The sequence below is a fragment of the Mustela nivalis genome (assembly GCF_964662115.1).
Source record: "Mustela nivalis genome assembly, chromosome: 2".
Classification (NCBI taxonomy): Eukaryota; Metazoa; Chordata; class Mammalia; order Carnivora; family Mustelidae; genus Mustela; species Mustela nivalis.
The window spans coordinates 74,640,207-74,659,572 of NC_139021.1; the positions used below are offsets into that span (position 1 = coordinate 74,640,207).

A 19,366-nucleotide genomic window follows, 5' to 3' on the forward strand; every position below is an offset into this window, starting at 1 on the left:
GCTATTCTGAGATTAGGTGGAAATTCACTGTAAGAACTGTTAATGTAAGTACCAGCTCAAGGACTCTGGGTTAAAGATAAAGAACTAGGAATACAAAAGAGTCATTAGTCACACTTTCTAAAGTGTGCTTTTCCAAAAAGTGGCCAATTGACAGTCATGGGATTTATATCTTTTTTGCTTCCCAATCCAAGTCTCAGATTTCCAAATCCACTGGCTACAAGAGGTTTTCGCTGAATGTTAGTAGTCACCAATCACAGCAAAGAAAACCATGACAATACAAAGCTTCCTTTATAGAAATAACAGCAATGCTTTTCTGTCAGCATAGTCTGTGGTACAACACAAGTCCACACACATATGGGGACTAATTAACAAGGTGTCTTTTGGGAGAGAGAAAGTGTCTGAGCCTATGAGGTTTTTGCATGGTTGCCTCAAGCCCCAGAGTCCCAAGTGATTTTATAACTTCTTCCTTCCATGTTGCCTGCAGCAGCCCAGAAAAGCAGAGGGTAGACCAACAAATCATTCTCCTGAACTTCCCCTTCCATAACTAGAGCCCTTTGCCTTCATCCGAGACCCACCCAAAGCTGCCTTGAAAAGGATTCTGCATCAAGCAGTGTATTCTGCACCAAGCAATCCAAGGTAAACTTCTATTTTAAATGTCAAATTTTCCTTATATCAAAGGAATTCTTAGTCATTCTGGCTTCATGTCAATCAAGAGTCTAAGACAATTTAAAATATTGCACAGTCTCAATATTGTAGAGCATATAGACAAAAGACAGACTTTGGAATAAGCATTGAGATGTTTCTTTCTTGTTTGCTTTCTACAAAATCCTTATTTCCAGAAGTCATCTGGGTTTTCTCTCTATGTCTCCTTTCTATACCCTAAATTTCAATAGGCACTCCATCACTATTAAAATATATCAATTAAAAATACATTTTTACCTAAAAAAAAATCATTCTTTTTATTGTGTTTCCACCAATACTTCTGGAGAAATGTCAGTAAGCATAATGACATAAACTCCATTGTATAGTAATCAGAGCCCCGAAAACTTGACAGATAAATGAGGCAGGTGAATGCATCTGAGTCTATGTGACCTACATTTGACCACATGCCTAAATTTCCCCCAGGGGACCTTTAAGTGGTTAGATTTGAGGGACTAGATCCTGGCTACAAGGCAAATAACTCTTAGTTATTCTTTTAATTCAATCTCTACCCTATAGTGTAACTAAATTCCTAAAAATTTCCTGAGCTTTGATTTTGGGAGAAGAGCAAAAGTAAAGTATGTTGTTTTCATCTGAGAAAGGATTAGACTGTGCCAGGAAGAAGAGTGCTAAGAATTTGGAGACTGGGGATAATGTGACTTCATGTTCAGCACAATTTTGACTATAAACTAACCTGAAATCAGGAATTTCCCAGAAAATCCCAGTTCAGGGAAAGCTCAGAATTCGCTTAGCAATTACTTAGGGGTCTTTGGGCTGAGTAAAGCCCAGCATAGTTCTTCAGGACATCCATAGTTTCACCTAGTCTCTGTAGGCGGAAAAAGCAGCCTCATTTACTGAGAATGTGATTTCTCTTCCCACCGCCAAAAAGGGTGTTGGTGAGTGGGTGAGTCACTGTTACTTCTTCTCTTAAAGCCGTTAAAAAAAAAGTGAACTGTCCTGACTGCCTGAGACAGGTTATTGGAGAAAAAATACTAAATGAGAGAAGTCTAAGGTATAGAAATTCAGAATATTCAGCTGTCTTAGGTGTAGACTCTCGTCACTCCAGTCCTATCACTGCCATGGCAATGGGAATATAATCACTTTCCAACACACAGAGGACTTTCTACTTTCACTAGATATAAAGTAATTTTTATTAGATTATTATCATTTTAATGGGTACTAATCAGCTGGTAAACATACGGGCAAAGCTTATACTAACACCTGTTCTCTACTGGTATGGAGATCTCTTTGCAGTGTTCCACATAAATAGGCTTAGTTCATTAAATACTAAATACTATATTAATAATTGACTTCCTTGGAAACAAATTGGCCCCAATGCTGTGTGTTCTGTTTTAATTTTCCTTGCAGAGGCACAAAATACACAGAAAGCTTCTTGTACGAGGTATTTTAACCAAGTAATCACAATTATTACTGAAAACAACAGTTCTAACACTTTTTTGCTGGTTTCCAGGGACTTGTGAAAAATTCCCTTTTTTCCCCCTTTGCATGGCTATTCATTTCATTTAGCTTTTAAAGCCTATTTCTATACTGTTTCAACTGCAGGATCTCGCTTTCTGAAGCCAAAACACAGCCTGCTTTTTTTTTTTTTTAAAGCAAATGAGCAAATAAGAAGAAATCAGAACTACTTAGCTCAATTTACTAAATAGTTGTATGCAATTTGGATTCAACATTATTTTTAAAATAATTTTCAGCTTTTTACTTCATATTTATTTAATCTATGAGAATAAGGATAAAACAAGGAAACCAAAACAGAGAAGTAAGGTCAAACGAGGCCTGTAAAATAGGGTAAAACACACTTTTTTAGTCAGCAAGTCACCATGAATATGTTCTGCCTGTGCTCTCATTGGGAAGACTAATATAATATTAATAGTGTCAATGATAATGATCATTTATAAAGTGACTTTTACATGATATATATTATGCCAGGTACATTGTTTAGATTAAAAAAAAAAAAGCCAGTAAGGTAGATATTTTTGTCTCCATTTTTCAGATCAGTATGCCAAGTTTCAGTGAAGTTAAATTTTTTAAACTACTGAGTACTGAGTTCAGGACTTAACCTAGGGCTTAATCGCCCTTGCTATTCCATACTGGTTTTTCTCCCTGAAAACAATAGTTACATTTACTAAGCATCTACTTATGTGTACTAGGCATTTTATAACTATCATTTCAAATCCTTATAGCAACCCTATGAGATAGCTATTTTAATCTGCTTTTAATAGGAAAATAAACTGAGGTTTAGAGAGATCTAATTTCTTGTCCAGATTTGCACAGTTAGAAAGAGGTAAAATAAGATTTAAAATCCAAATACATAGCACCAAAATTGGGGTTCTTTCCATTTGACATCACCATCTGATTAAGGATTAATGGTGGACTGAGGGAAGAACACATTTATTAGGACTAACACTGAAGCTCATAGCCAATTATATATTAAGGTTTTAAAAAATAAACACTATCTATAGGATACCCAAATCACCTGACTTTCACAGGTCTGGTAAATTAATCAGAAAAGTTTGGGAGCTTATGGATAGGTCAAAATGTACCCAACATCTTAAAACTACATGAAATGCTTGAATCTTATATATAATTTTCTAACAGCTCTGTTGATCTTAGTGGCTGGTTCACTATCTATTTGGATATTGAGTTACTGACCATCACAAAATGGGTAGAGAAGTTTGATTTAAAACCCAAGATTTTTGATTCCTAAGCCCAAGTAGTACTATAGTACAACTAATCTTTTCTATCAACTATTTGGTCTTTCATATTTTGAGAACAAATGACATGCAATTAATGCTCTAGAGAGAAACCAACTTCTACTTTTTAGGATACATGTTTTAAAAGAGATGTATATCATAGGATTATGTTTTTGAGCTCTGAAGATATTAAACTATAATGATATAATTCTGTTTTCTTGATTTGCTTATATAAGAAAACAGTGCTCTGTGTGTGTATGGGGACAGTGGGTTGATTAGAAGATTAGGTCTTTCTTAATAAGTGGGTAGCATTCTAGTGACAGGACCCATATTATGTAAACCTACCTCACTTTCAAAGCCTCTGCTTTACAATTAGAATGTCTGCTCTGCCCAGGTTGAGTTAATCATGATGTGCAAAGAATCATATTCAAATAATCTGAGTTTTCCACAGTAGAATAGAGAGCAGCCATCAGATCAAGGTATCTCCCTTTTTAGTCCATTTTTCCCCACCCACAGAAACACAATGGTGAGGCTTGCAGCTTTGGTTTCATGTGTGTTTGAATCTCAGGTCATTGTGCATTCATTAACTCATTGAGTAACTAGAATTTGCTATTATATGGGTGAATACAGATGGTGACTGCTCCTTCTTGATTCTTATCCATGGCCACACTTCCTTGTGATCTTGCTTTTAACTCTATAAACTGTAATGCTACTTGCTACCTGGATTACTACTAAACTTCATTTATCCTTGGATGATTTCTTTGGCCACTTAGTAGAACCTCCACAGTCATCTACCAAACCTGTTCAATTTCAGTGAGCTTCATTCACTGTCTGTATCTTCCCAAGTATGCCCCAATGGCACATCTTGTCTCAGTTTCAAGAAAGAAAAGTAATGCTCTTATTATCACTGTATCATCCTTGAGCATCAATACCACCCATAAGAGTCCCAATTCAATTATTTTTTTTAAATACAATTCCTTTTCTTCTTTTCTATTAGCTTCAGTTTTCCCTGATATATTTGTCAAAATGAAATGAAAGAGTTAAAATCTTTGAGGAGAGACTTTACATCTGGAGCCTGACACAGCAGCTCAGTTCTCTTGTTACACTTCCATGGAAGAAACTTGCATCCAAGGACTGAATGTGTAACAGCACCCACCCAAGAGAATTGTAATGGGTTGAGGCTGCCATTTTATTGCTACTGATAAGGTGTGAGCAAGTCGCTGCCCCTCTAGGCTAGAGCTCAATGAGAGCAGTAATTTTTCTTCTTGTCTTCAAAGAACCTGTGTGGCTGGCAATAATCTATTCATTTAATTAACTTTCTGTTATTTCTCAGGGGTAGTAGAGATGAAAATCCTAAGTTTTCTTGTAAGATTTGAATAAGTCCTGAGAAATGCATTTAAACAGTAAGAAGAAAAAGAACATAGCTTCTGTATTTCATAAGTTTAGTTATCAGTTCAGTATTTGTCTGCCTTATCAGATCAAACCCACAGCTGTTTGATGACTACCCACTATGGACAAAGCATTGTGTTAAATGCTGAGAACTACCTGTGCTGTGTTCATGAGGAGCAAAGTTACGCTGACTTCAGTACATTCTACCAAAAAGAGAGCCAACTTCAAATCACAATCATAATACAACTCAATGTGGTATGTGTGTGTTTGTGTTTTCTCAATTGAAATGCAAAGTCTTGAGGAAAGAACTTCTATTTTCTGTTTTTGTGAAAACTTGGTGTCACAAATGCCAAGAATGGCACTTTATATACACTAGAGAATGTTAGTGAAATGAAATCGAGGCTTCATTGAGTCAGCTGAGGACTTCACTGTTTTGCACTGCGGCACTTAGATCACTTACAGCCTGCACATCTAAGATACTGTGCCTCTATCTGTTGAAAGAGCCACCTGCCCTTGGCTTGGAAAGCTGACACTAAATTGAGTTCTGATATTTGTTGAAGTCTTTTAAAAATTAGTTTATTTAGTTTTCTTAGCAATGACATCTCTTGGGAGTTTTTGCTGTTGTTTTTATTATCTGATCAGATTCATATTATTTCCTTAGAAAAAAAATTTTTCTAGTTTTCTAACACCTGCTCCTATGGTCTGTATCCTTGTTCTTGAGTCCTCCCTAGGGTCTGAGGATTTCAGAAGTTTTCTTCAGATCAGAGACCACTGGGCAAACTTTGCTGTGGGTCACTATCTCAAAACCCTCTGGGGCTTCTTCCTCAGTCTTATCTTTGTGTCTCTGAGAACTGCTTTTACAGTTTCAAGTGTCTAGACTCAGGTTTTGTCCAGACCTTGATTGGTGATGAGTGGCCTTTGGTCAAAATCTGGAGATTTTGTTCAATGACATGATGTTTTGAACCATTACAGTTCTGATGGGTCCTCTTGGTCTAAAATTCTTTCTCTTCGAGGTCAAACACCTGCTTCCTCCATGTTTTCTCATAGTGATGTTAACTGATATACTTCTCTTTCTAGGAGACACAATAACATCAGGGATAATTTGGAATTTCAGTGGCCATTTCAGGGAGTTTTTGACAGGGAAGATTATTAAACTAAAATTAGTTTAGGACAAAAAGCAAAGGCATCTTTATGAGGAAGTTGTTTTATTTGCTTAAAAGATTACTTTGTTTAACAGAGGAGATGTATCCTTTTCTGTGGGTTTTTTTGTTTGTTTTTATTTCTGGAACTAATAAATGCAGGCTTTTAAATTGCAAATGTTGATAAAATAGTCAAAACCACAAACTATGTCTAAATCAGCTTTCTGCCACTCTCCTTAGTGTATATATATGTTAGTTTGTTTTTCTACGCTTAAACTTTCTTCCCTCTCATAGAGGGAGCATAATTGCTTTTGCATATTAATCTTCTATCTTGTAACTTTGCTATAATTGCTGATGAGTTCCAGGAGTTCTTACTGTTGTTGAGTCTTTGTTTTTTTCTACATTGACAATTATGTCATACAAGTATTTTTACACCAATAATTTCATATTTTTATGAAGCTGACTCTCTTTTATTTGTTATCTATGCATTTCCCCCTTTTTTTCTCCAGAGTAAACATTAAAGATGAATTGATATAAAAATTTTTAAAATCATTTAAGTGTCCTCTCAAGAATATTTAGTCCATATAAATAGTCTAAAATAAAATGTCCAAAGGAGAGTAGAAATAAATTATTAAGCTATGTTTCTTTTTGTGTTTATTTTGTGTTTCTCTTTAGGCATATTTACATAGTAGTCTTTGTAGATACAATATAAGAAAAAGCTGAAGTTCTAAAACAAAAGATATGTTTTAGCATAATTCAAAGACTTTAAAAACTAGGTCACTGTATATGTATGATATCACCACAGTAAATTTCTCATGATTTAACCTTCTTAAATATCATACATTAGTTTGGTGAATTAAGTAGATTATCACTCTTTCCATAACTTGGTCAAAATTTAAAATTATATGCATATAATTATATTCAACTAAACAGAATGATAATGATGAATAACTTTTTATTGAATTAAATCAATCTACATTGTTGTATTAGTTTCAGATATACCAATATAATAATTTAATAATTCTATACATTATTCAGAGTTCATCATAATAAGTGTATTCTCTTTTTTAATAAAGATTTTTTTACTTGAGAAAGAGAGAGAGCATGCACAGGCAAGGGGAAGCAGCAGAGGTAGAGGGAGAAGCAAGCTCCCCATTGAGTAGGGATTCTGAGCCAAGGCAGATGCTTAACTGACTGAGCCACCTAGGCACCCCACAATAAGTGTATTCTTAAACTTCACCCATTCTGTCACCCTCCTCCCCTTTGGCAACTACCAGTTTGTTTCTGCATTTAAAAGTCTGGAGGGTTTTTTTTTTTTTGTTCATCTCTTTTTTTCTTCACTTGTTTGTTTGTTTCATAGATTCCATGTATGAGTAAAATCATATGGCATATGTCTCTCTCTGACCTATTTCATTTAGCATTATATCCTCTCGGTCCAACCATGTTGTTGCAAATGGCAATATATCAGTTTTTTTAAAGGCTTTATTTATTTGACACAGAGATAGAGAGTACAAGTAGGCAGAGCAGCAGGCAGAGGGAGAGGGGGAAGCAGGCTCTCTGCTGAGCAGGGAGCCCAATGTGGGACTTGATCCCGGGACCCTGGGATCATGACCTGAGCTGAAGGCAGCCGCTTAACTGACTGAACCACCCAGGCACCCTAATTCCATTCTTTTTTATGGCTAAGTAATAGTCCATTGGGGTGTGTGTGTGTGTGTGTGTGTGTGTGTGTGACCTTCTTTATCCATCCAGTTATTGATGGACACTAGATTGCTTTTTAAAGATTCAATGTTATGAAATTCTTACACCTTACAAACTATAAGTTAACATGTTAGCTAAAGTCAGTAATTTCTAGTTATTTAACTAAGTTTAAGACCTTAGATAAATGGTTAAATTATTTAATAAATAATCTTTGGAAGCTTGCACAATTTCTAGATAAGCTGAACCTAAGTTTAATTTATTCTTATTTCTTAATTTATTCTTATTTATTCTTATTTCTTATAATGTCAATAGATTAACAAAATATGCAAATGATTTTGAATGATATTATAGATGTTCATTTTTGCCTTCTTAAATAATTGTTCATGTGAGAAAATAAGCACTTTCAAGATTTTTTCTCTTCTGTGGTTTTCTCTTGTGTTTCTCTTAGTTTTTTTAAAACTAAATAATTGCTTTGATTAAAGATAAAAATCTATATGCATGGTTATTTAAAGCAGGTACAATAGTTATAGAAATAAATATATACACAAAGTAATGGGCTTTTTATTTTAAATGTTACATGATAACATTTATTCTATGTTATACTGCATTTTACATTGAATAATATACTAAACTTCCAAGGCCCCGAGTCCTGTCATTAGTTTTGGTGGTACTAAGATCGGTCCTCTCTAGGATCTACAAGTTCTCTTGTAGGTTCATAATAGGCTGCTCATGATTTTAAGAATTACTTGTAATTGTAGATTCTATCCTATTTCAAGCTGATGTGACTAATAAAGGCAACAGACTTATGTGATTCCTAAGGCTTTGTCACCACAGGTATTAGCTGCATTTCTAAAACATCCACCTAAGTAGTCTCTGCATAATCTGAAATCTACAGATTTGATTTTCTGAAAAAGTCCCCAGAGGTGAACTTCCCTTAAACCTTGACAAAAATTACAAGGTATTATTAACGACTCATGTAATAGTGAAACTCCAAGGTGTTGGTAATTGGGGTAATGTCTACCAATTTAAAGCAACATTACTTCTTTCTCTCTTTTGAACATCCATTCCATAAAGGGATCTTTAGCAGAGAACTCTATCTGACAATTGTGAAGATAGACTACTCTTGTCAAAATTTTGAACAAGTGATTGCAGAAGTAGACAGCTTCCATGCAAAACAATGAAATAAAATTAGTTTTCTGATTCTTCAACACTTTTTAAAAAATTTTATTTATTTTCAGCATAACAGTATCATTATTTTTTCACCACACCCAGTGCTCCATGCAATCCGTGCCCTCTCTAATACCCACCACCTGGTACCCCGACCTCCCACCCCCCGCCACTTCAAACCCCTCAGATTGTCATGAGAGACTATGGACTCTGAAAACCAACACTCTTTTTCTTACCATTTGCTCTACCATTAATGTCTCCTATTAGTATACCTTGACATCATTTATTAACTGAATAAAATATTTCTCAAAAATGTCTTCCTTATCTTTGTCCTGCTACTTTTAACTTCCTATATTCTTTTGCCACTTAAATTGGAGCCAACCTTTTTGGCACAATTTTCTAAATTAATGGCTACTGTTATAATTTGACTTTATTGCCAACAAAATTGATAATTATTAATTATTAAACAGTTTAGAAAATAGGTTTTCTTTTACTGTCCCCATTTGATACTTAAGCATGCCTCACATAATTTATTTTTAGTTTTTAAATATACATTTATTTATTTATTTATAGACAGTGGGAGCACTTTGTGAGAGCACATGTGTGAGCAGGAGGAGGGGCAGAGGGAGAGGGATAAGCAGACTCTATGTTGATCCAGGAGCCCTGGGGTGGGGGAGAAGAAAGGAGTAGAGGGGAGGCTCTATCTCATGATTCTGAGGTTATGACCGGAGCCAAAATCCAGAGACGGGAGACAGAGGTTTAACCAACTGAGTCTTCCAGGTTTATATTTAATTCCAACCTTTTAATTTAATTCCAACCTTTCAGGCTTATAAAAATTGAACCTTGACCTCATGTTGAAGTTATTAAAATCCTATCAGCAAAATCTAGCCCATTAGAAGTAAAAATTAACATTGGGGTTATCCTTAATATAATTTATATTATATTATATTAATTATTAATATAGTAGTTTGCTCATTGAAACTCTGGCCTGCTTTGAAGGAGCTATTTAACTCCAGGCAAAAAATTTTACACACTTGAGAAAAGCAAATGGTTCATTGCTGTTATTCTAGACATTACCTTACATTCAATATAGTCCATGATCCAGTAGGATATTACTTCTTTTTTTAAAAAAATATTTTATTTATTTATTTGACAGACAGCGATCACAAGTAGGCAGAGAGGCAGGCTGAGCAGAAAGCCCGATGTGGGGCTCGATCCCAGAACTCTGGGTTCATGACCTGAGCTGCAGGCAGAGGCTTTACACTGAGCCACCCAGGTGCCCCAGGATATTACTTCTGATATGAATATTAAACTTATACATTTGCTACACACTTACTCCATGCATTCATTCTAATTATTAGAAACGTTGTGAGCTCTAATTATCTCACAGAAAAGAATAATATGACTGTAATAATTAGTCTAAAACCAGTCTCTGATCTTAGCAAACACCTTAAATGACACTAATCTGCCCTGGAAACTCAACAGTTTTAAATTTATTACCCAGCATTGTCATGGACAACTCAAAAGCTATTGGTTTTATTTTAGCTAGCCAAGGAAAAGGAATCCTAAAGAAAATACTTCTTTGCCTGATCTTTAGTTACAAGGCAAGTAAAACAACCAATGACTAAGAAAAATAATATGTACAGTTGGATTCTTGTACATGTTTCATTGGATAGATTTTATAATCTTTGTATTCCTAGCTTTAAGACCTATAAGAAGAAGGGACTAGTAATCATTTTTCTGTGGTAATTGTGTTACAGTTAGCTGATGAATCTTATTCAGAATCTTAAGTGCTACAGCACAGCTATTTTTTCAGAGGGTAACTTAACAACTCATCCCTTAAAAAAAGGAAGAAGATGGACTAACCTTTGTATAATAATCAATTACGTTCTCTGGACATCCTCCTGATCTTGATCAGCAAAATCCTGGCAATGAAGAAAATGTGAATATCATGGATTAATATCTCATGTTCTATATTTGCCTTCTCTTTGTCAAAAAGGAGGACTGAAGAAAAAAAGCAGGCCCTGACAGCTAAAACCTTTCCTGGCATTATCAGGTCCTGGTGTTGCTAGGAGCTCTCCTGATTTTCAACACCAGGTATTAATGTTCTCCAGTTAAACATAAATAATTTCACAGAACACCAATATCAGATAAGGTTACTTATCTGACCAGGACCACGAAGGATCAAGACAAATCAAGAGCACATCATAATCTTGTCTACACAAACAAAACATGAACTTAAAAAAAAATGATTTTATTTATCTATCTGACAGACAGAGATCACAAGTAGGCAGACAGAGAATGATGAGGAAGCAGGCTCCCTGCTGAGCAGAGAGCCTGATGCTGCGTCCATCCTGGGACCCTGAAACCATGATCTAAGCTGAAGGCAGAGGCTTAAGCCACTGAGCCACCCAGGTGCCCAAAACATGAACATTTTTAAACCACAAAAATTACCAAGTACCCCGTATTATGGCTAATATAAATGACTACTGACTCTTCAGCAATTATAGCTTTAACTTCAGTATATATTTTCTTACTTCTAGTTAGATCTTTTGGGATTGCTAGTCAGAATTATTTCCACTTCAATGAGCACCAAATCCAAAAACAAAGTTTGCTTCCCTAAATACTCCCCAAAAGCACTTAATTTGAACCTGAATACTATATATAATGAGACATTTCCAACATTTTAACTTGTCCCATGGTTCTTCTTCTTCTTCTTCGAAACAGCAATAAAGTTAACTTTCTTTTTTTTTTTTTTTTAAAGATTATATTTATTTATTTGACAGAGAGAAATCACAAGTAGGCAGAGAGGCAGGCAGAGAGAGAGAGAGAGAGGAGGAAGCAGGCTCCCTGCTGAGCAGAGAGCCCGATGCGGGACTCGATCCCAGGACCCTGAGATCATGACCTGAGCCGAAGGCAGCGGCTTAACCACTGAGCCACCCAGGCGCCCAATAAAGTTAACTTTCATTGTAAATGTGTTTTGGTGGTCTTTGGCTGGGGGACAATAAATTATAATTCCTGGGATGCCTGGGTGGCTCAGTTGGTTGGACAACTGCCTTCGGCTCAGGTCATGATCCTGGAGTCCCGGGATCGAGTCCCGCATCGGGCTCCCAGCTCCATGGGGAGTCTGTTTCTCTCTCTGACCTTCTCCTTGCTCATGCTCTCTCTCACTGTCTCTCTCTCAAATAAATAAATAACAAATTTAAAAAATTATAATTCCTGATTTAAGAAGTGTATAATCTAATGTGGAAACAGGTAAATATTTGTCAACATTTATTATGCAGAATGGAAGGTAATGAATGTTAAAATGTGGTATCATTAGAGAGAAGAAAGCATAGTTTGTTCCATTGCTGGAGTTTCATGAAAGAGAAAGCATTTAAGGTGAACTTTGAAGGATAAGAGAATAAAAGTAACAGAATGAAAGATAATGCTAATAAGGAGGGAGGAATTTACTGATAGATGGAAATGGCATGAGCAGCCGCACTGCAGCATGAAGCTTGATTTTTTTTCCATGATACCAGAGAGTCAGGTTCAATGCAACTGAACCTGGCAGAGCCGACAATGGAGTTTGGACTCTAGCATGTATATGGTGGGAGAAATGAAAGGCACTAAGTGAAACAGCATGTAATCATAGTACATTTTAAGAAAACAAACCTGGTGAGAGAGTGAGAGAATAGAGTTGCCTAGGGAAGAGAACAATGACAATTATAAAACCATACCAAGTATCCTGAACTCAAGCAGGCAGTAGGAAGAGAGCTGGGGGACATATTCAAGATGAAATATTTTGAATTGCAGTACTACTGCACTCAGTGGCCAATAGGATGGATATGTGGTTTGAAGAACCAGAGAGAGCCTAAAGATGATTCCACCATGAAGTAGAGGGAAGATATAAATTCTATTTGGACCTGTTAAGATTGCTGTATATTGGCCATTCCTATGGGAATAGTAAAAAGCTTCTGGAAACAAATTTGGAATTTAGAAGAGAAGTCTAGTCTGGAGGAAGATATGTAGGTTGAAAATGAAAGTGAAGCTTCTCAAGAAGAAGTAGTAAAATGCATAGAAGGTTGAGGACTGAAATCTGAAATCCCGGAGAATCTCTTTCATTCGGGGGCAGATAGAGATAAGAATGTACAGAGAAACCAGATGAGAGCAAGGAAATAAAGAATACTTAAAACAATGTGTCAAATGTTATAAGCATATAGTAAATATTTTCTGAATAAATCACAAGTAATAATTTCTTATTGAAAATTTTCCTCTCAAAACATCCCATATTTCTCTACTTCGGGCATATTTTGGTAAACAGAGGTAAGTATTTCTTCTGATTTCCCCTACAAATGGTTAATCTAAAAATATTGCCATGATTGATATCAGGCTCTTAGACCTCCCCTCTCTTGAGAAACACTGGCAAAACAAATATACTCAATCCTATTTATATTTCTTAAATTACTTTGCCTTCATTGTACTGCCTGAGTAGTCAAGAGGCTCCAGAATATTTGATATACATAAACAAAGAAACAGGAAATAGTTAATGGCTGCTTCTGCAGCAGCACAGTAAATTAGAATAATCAAATGCATCTTGGAGTAAACTCATGTGCACATAGCTGTAAACAGTAATCTCCATTCTTTTAAAAGCACAAATCATTTATTACAACAATTTATAATCATTCTCATTTCAAGGTCTAGATGAAAATAAGTCATAATGAGAGAATTTGTACCTTCTAATTAGAGTTGATTTTTTAAAAGCAGAGAAATGAAATGGTGGATTATTACAAAGGGGAGAAAGTCTATAGTCAATTAATTGAAGAAAAAGAAAGAGAACTTTAAACATGTCCAAATCAAATAGAGATAAAAAGTTTAAGTCATTCAGAAAAATTCACAAAGCATATATCTTTTCTCCCAGAATCCCACAGAATTTCATATAGGTAAGACAGTACTGTGAGTTGCTGTGGAAAAAGAATTTGGTAGGTTGGCCATGCTTTGAAAAGGCCTCCATTTTGGGTGTGTGCCAGGTTTCCCTGAGCACCCAGTGCACACAATTACTGCATTTGCATGTGTAAATTGGGTAATGGCGTGCCTAACTATCAGATTTGTATGTGAAAATGCCATCAGCATATGCAGTATTGGTTGTGTGCCCACTAAAAAGGAACTTTTAATGGGGTTGCATTAGTTGGGGAGTAAAATTTCTAAGAATTTGAGACAAAGTTCTTCATTTCTGGATCCACTATAGATGACCTTATAGATAATTGGCACCCCCGATAATTCCTTTGTTGTTGTATATCCTCTTAAATTCTATCTAGGGAAGGAAATTTGTCAGAGGACCATTTGACCAACTCTAATTAGCACAGAGAAAAACTGTACCCAAGTTACTCTTGGCAGTGCCTATCTGAGCCAAATGAACAGACTGTGGCACAACCAATCCATTCATCTTGGCCATCTTAACAATCAACATGGATCTATGCAAAATTGATTTGAGGTTTTTCCCTCTTCAAGACACAATATTTCTCAATCAAATTTTTGTCACATAATTTTACTTTTCTGAAGACTTCAGTGTTCTTAATTGCATCATAGAAGGAATAGACAAAACTATTTTCCTCCATCTCCCAAAATAGGTTAAGACATAATGATAATTCTTTCGCCCTGCTTCAGTGGATTTCCTCCTTCTAGAAGTTTCCATGCTTATTTATTAGTACCTTAGAACGTAAATCTGAGTCTGAGAATTTGCCGAAGAAACATAGTAATCATGTTTCCTGAATCAAAAATTGGTTCACGTAGTATAAGGATAATGCAAACTAAGTATTTCAAATTGGAATTTTCTAAAAAAAAAAAAAAAAAAAAAAATCTGAGATGTGTCAGATCAAATCTGTTCAGCTAAAAGGTGCTTTATTCTGGGCAACTCCCTTCTCTGATAATGTTTACTTCTCCTGCCCTTCCCCCACCAGCAAACAAAACAACAAAACAAAACAAAAAAACCACCACAATGTAAAACAACTGTCATAATACGTCCCTCTAGAAGCAAGCTTTCTGCTGTCTGAAGTGAAAGTTTGTGCAGAAATTGCTCATCCTAACTCAGGATTTAATCTCTTGATATAATCGTTTGTCATATTGCTAAAATTTTGTATCACTTGATCTTCCTTTCACCTACTCATCTTTCTAGCAGTCTTACTAAAAGTTTCTTCTGAGTAGTATTTAATAAGAAATACCTAGAAAACTAAAGAGAAATGCAGATCTCGTGTCTCATTTCAGACCTATGAAGTGGAATTTGGAGGAGTAGGGCCTGGGAATCTGTAATTAAACAATTTCCCCCAGGTAATTTTGCAGACTAGAGTGTGCATGTTGTACTTTTTTTTCTTGGTTTTATTATTTGCTTTCTTCCGTTTAGCTGTGAAGGTTCTCAGTATTGAGTTGCAACCTGACTATCAAAGGCATGCCTTGCATACCCTTCCCTTTAATACAGACAGGATCATTATACGGTTTGTAGTTATGAGAATGAAATCTTAGCAAGAAAATACAACATGAATATTCAAAATAAATGTTGTAACATAAAACATGCTTCTGTCCAGGGAGATCACTGCCTTACTCAATATGCCTGTGTTGCCTACAGATATTTTTTGAGACATGGCAACCTGAAAGACCCAAGATCATCTCTACTTAAGGTCTGCCATATAATGGGCATCTCTCAAGTAGTTATCCCTGCCCCCAAGGATGTATGCAGTAGGTGATAAGAATAGACTGATTTATGATCACTCAATATCGGAAAGGTGTAGCATTCCATTTCACAAATAGTATTCTGCTAGATTAGAAAATATCATAAACACATTGGAGAATCCTCAGCCTAGAAACCATAAACCACTGTATTTTTTCCCCTACATTTTAATTTAGCTATCTGTTTTGGATTACATAAATAAAAATGAGCCTGTATTTTCTTTATAAAATAAATCAGTCCCTCTACATAGGAATCACTAGTTAGATTGAACATTAGGGCATACATAAAATTGTATCCTTAAAAGACACGAAAACATTTCTCAATGAGAAAGAAGCTGCTCACGGTGACCTTCATGTTGAACAGTGGGGGGTCAGCACTGGCACTAAATCATTTTGATTCACAGATGAGATCAACATATTCATATTTGTTTGCCAAATGTGTATTTTAATTTAAGCTTTCTCTGATTGATGCGTGTAATTTATGCTACCCAGAACTAAGGCGTCATATTTTTCTTTTTTCCTAACTAACAGGGGGAGACTTTCTTGGAAACAGATAAAGGAAAGAGTCCAGTAATTTGTAGCAATGTGACTACAGCCACACATGTCCTAGAATTAATGTTCTTCATTAGGGTGAGTAGGATCAGCTGTATGTATACATCAGGTTTTTAATTAACTCAGTCCCCACAACAGGATTCATGATTCAAACTGTTAGCATTTTTTTTTCTTAAATCACAAAATAAAAAAATTGGGTGGCACATCTTTTTCTCACACACACACACACACACACACACACACACACAAGGAGGGGGATACTCAGAGAAATGAAAGGCTCTTTGTATAATACTGAGAATGCTCAGAAGATCTTTATAATCCTGTGTTAATCAGATAAAGAAGAGCTTGGCATTGACTGATTCCAAAGAGATGCTAAAAATTCAACCATTGTGACAGTTTTCTCTCCGTATAATAGATACAATTTCAGTTTATTTGTATCGATGTCTTTAAACTAACATTTGGAATTTGTTAGATATTTTTAACTACCTTGTTCTTACAGAACTGACCCGGTGATATTTTAATAAAACACTACCAATTTAAAGAAACTTCAATAAGGCAACATGAGGAGCTTAAGCGAGGGGTGAGGGGAGAAACTTTTTATAGCAGCTTCGTTCTCTGAGATCATATTAACATAAATTTGACAGTTAATCTCCATATTGCAAAAAGGCTGCCCAGACTTATTTAATTAAACTTAGAACAAATATGTTTCTTTATTTGCCAGGTACAGCTTTTAATCTTAAAATATCCACTTCCAATTATGATGCAAAACTATGGTTTAGGGAAGGAGCATGGGGCAGGGGGTAGTAAGGCCAGTGCAGATGGAGGGATATGCAGCTAAGGAGAGAGCTGTCTGTGGATGCAGTGCTCCTGGTTCCCATGATCCTGAAGAAATTCCATGAAACATGCTGATGACTTGTAAAAGTTAGTTCTTTGCTTTAGACTTTAAATGATAGAATTAAATTTGCTCAGATATTTTTCTCAAATACATTTAAAATCTATTCTTTAATAAATATTCAAATAAACATCCCAACTATTCATCCAAAGAACTTGCTCAAATAATGTATATGAAAAAGGACAATGGAGGAATGATCAAGGCCTCAACATCAGGAGGCACTGAATTTAGACTTTGGATCTGTTTCATTCTGAACTGCAAATAATTTAACCTTTCTGAACCTCAAGCTCCTCTTCTGTTAACTGAGGTAAAGAGCATCTCATAGTTTTGGCGAGGATGAAATACGATGATTCATTCATTCAATAATATCTCTGAGATACTGTCTTTATGCCAGTCCCTCTCATGGGTGATAGTGAACAAAGTAATGCTCCTGCCTTCATGGAGCTTACATTCTAATGGAGAAAACAGGAATAAAGAGATTCTGTAATGTCAGGTTTTTTTTTTTTTTAAAGGATTTATTTATTTGACAAAGAAAGATCACAAGTAGGCAGAGAGGCAGGCAGAGAGAGAGAGAGGAGGAAGCAGGCTCTCTGCCCAGCAGAGAGCCGATGTGGGACTCGATCCCAGGACCCTGAGATCATGACCTGAGCCGAAGGCAGTGGCTTAACCCACTGAGCCACCCAGGCACCCCTGTCAGGCAGTTTTAAGTTCTATGAAGCTATACCACAGAATAAGAGGATAAAGGGTGGTGGCAGTGGGAAGATGATATATACATGGGGGTGGGCAGAGGTTTCTCTGAGAAAGGGACATTTGAGCAGACTAGAATGAAATGACAAAGCAAAGCCTAAGACGTATGGGGGAAAAGAGTTCCAGGAAGAGGGAACAGTAGGCTCAAATTTCTGATTTTCCTTACTCTAATAATAGCCAGGCCAGCAGAAGGTGACGCTTGAATGTGGGGAAATGAAAAACACCAGACCTGGCTCCAGATTAACTTTCTCACCATTTCTGACCACCAACCCTCTTATAATTCATGGCAACTTTAGTCTGACTTTAGTTCAAGGCTTTAGTTGACTCTAGTTCAAGGCTTTAGTTTGATTCTGGGATGGAATGACACTGAAGGCCTGATGGTTGGGTAGTGACAAAATATGAATTGCATTTTGCAAACATCACTCTGGCTGCTTTGTGCAGCACGGACTTTCATAAGGCAGAAGGAGAACAAGAAAGATGTAGGAGATGATTGCTCTTTTCTAGGAAAGACATGATGGTGGCTTGGATTGTGGTAATATGGATGGAAGAGATAAAAAAGTGATCAGATATAGGAAATATTTTGAAGATAGAACTGACAGGATTTGCTAATGGACTGGATCCTGTTCCTCTTGAACAAACTAAATAAGTAAAGAATATTTTACTCAAGGTCACTATATAATAAAATAAACCAATAAAAAACCAAATAGTTTTAGAAATGCAGAAAACAAGCAAGACTTCTCAACAACAGTATGGCTGGATATCACACAGGACTTACCACAATGCCATTGTGGTATCAAGGTGATAAAAAGCCTCAGCCTTTGTTAACTGTTAAAATCTTAAAGTACAATGAAATCCTCACAAAGATGGATATATATATATGGATATTATTATATTATAAATATATATATGGATATATATATAATGCACACACACACACACAATGTGGGACTCTGAACAACAACAACAAAAAGCAGCCATCTAAAAGTAAAGGCAAAGTCATGAAATAAATGTGTTGGTGGACTACTCTTCTCTCATGAAACAATTTTCAAAATCTAGCCTCTACAAGCAACATTTTGGGTCATTGTGAGACTTGAGGAAATTGCCATTTACCAGTTACAGACACAAAATATTTGTGGTCTTTTTATTCCTCTCAGTAAAACATCCTTCTGTCATATTATAGCCTGCATGTTTGCATAATTTGGAACTGCTGCCAATCAACTTGGATGCCTAGTTTCTATGTCTCTCACTGTGGCCAAAAGCCAATGGAAGCGACACTTGCCCACAGAGTAACTTGAACCCTCCATGCCACAAACATCTCCAGCACATGGTTTCCATTATAAAAATCCTGGTCATCTGTCAAAAGTAAAGAGCATGAGGTTGTAACCCCAAGGAAATAAGATAGGATAGAAAGATTTACTAGAGGGAGGAAATGTCTTCCCTTCATGACATGAGGTGGTGGTCATGAACTTGGCTGCCACACATGTGCATCTTAGGCTGACCAGTCTATCTTCCAAATGGAATCAGACTGCTGAGTTGAAAGTTTCTGTTCCTTGTTATCCATACAGTATATCCCAACTTCTAATATTCATCTATATTGAGGTTTAAGCTCCCAGGAACATTTCAGCTTCTCGATCACACTGTGGAATGGCTGAGCAGTTTTCTGAGAATTT

General features: G+C 36.0%; 2 long non-coding RNA genes across 2 annotated transcripts in view; one reads left to right on the forward strand and one right to left on the reverse strand.

Moving 5' to 3' along the window:
* Nucleotides 1-321: 321 nt before the first annotated feature.
* Nucleotides 322-19,366, forward strand: part of LOC309858865 — a 32,121-nt gene continuing 13,076 nt past the window's right edge. Inside the window, exon 1 of the long non-coding RNA XR_014308395.1 lies at nucleotides 322-636. This is a non-coding gene — a long non-coding RNA (uncharacterized lncRNA). The remainder of the gene's footprint in view (nucleotides 637-19,366) is intronic.
* LOC309858864 overlaps nucleotides 10,670-19,366 on the reverse strand; it is a 169,944-nt gene continuing 161,247 nt past the window's right edge. Inside the window, exon 6 of the long non-coding RNA XR_014308393.1 lies at nucleotides 10,670-10,728. This is a non-coding gene — a long non-coding RNA (uncharacterized lncRNA). The remainder of the gene's footprint in view (nucleotides 10,729-19,366) is intronic.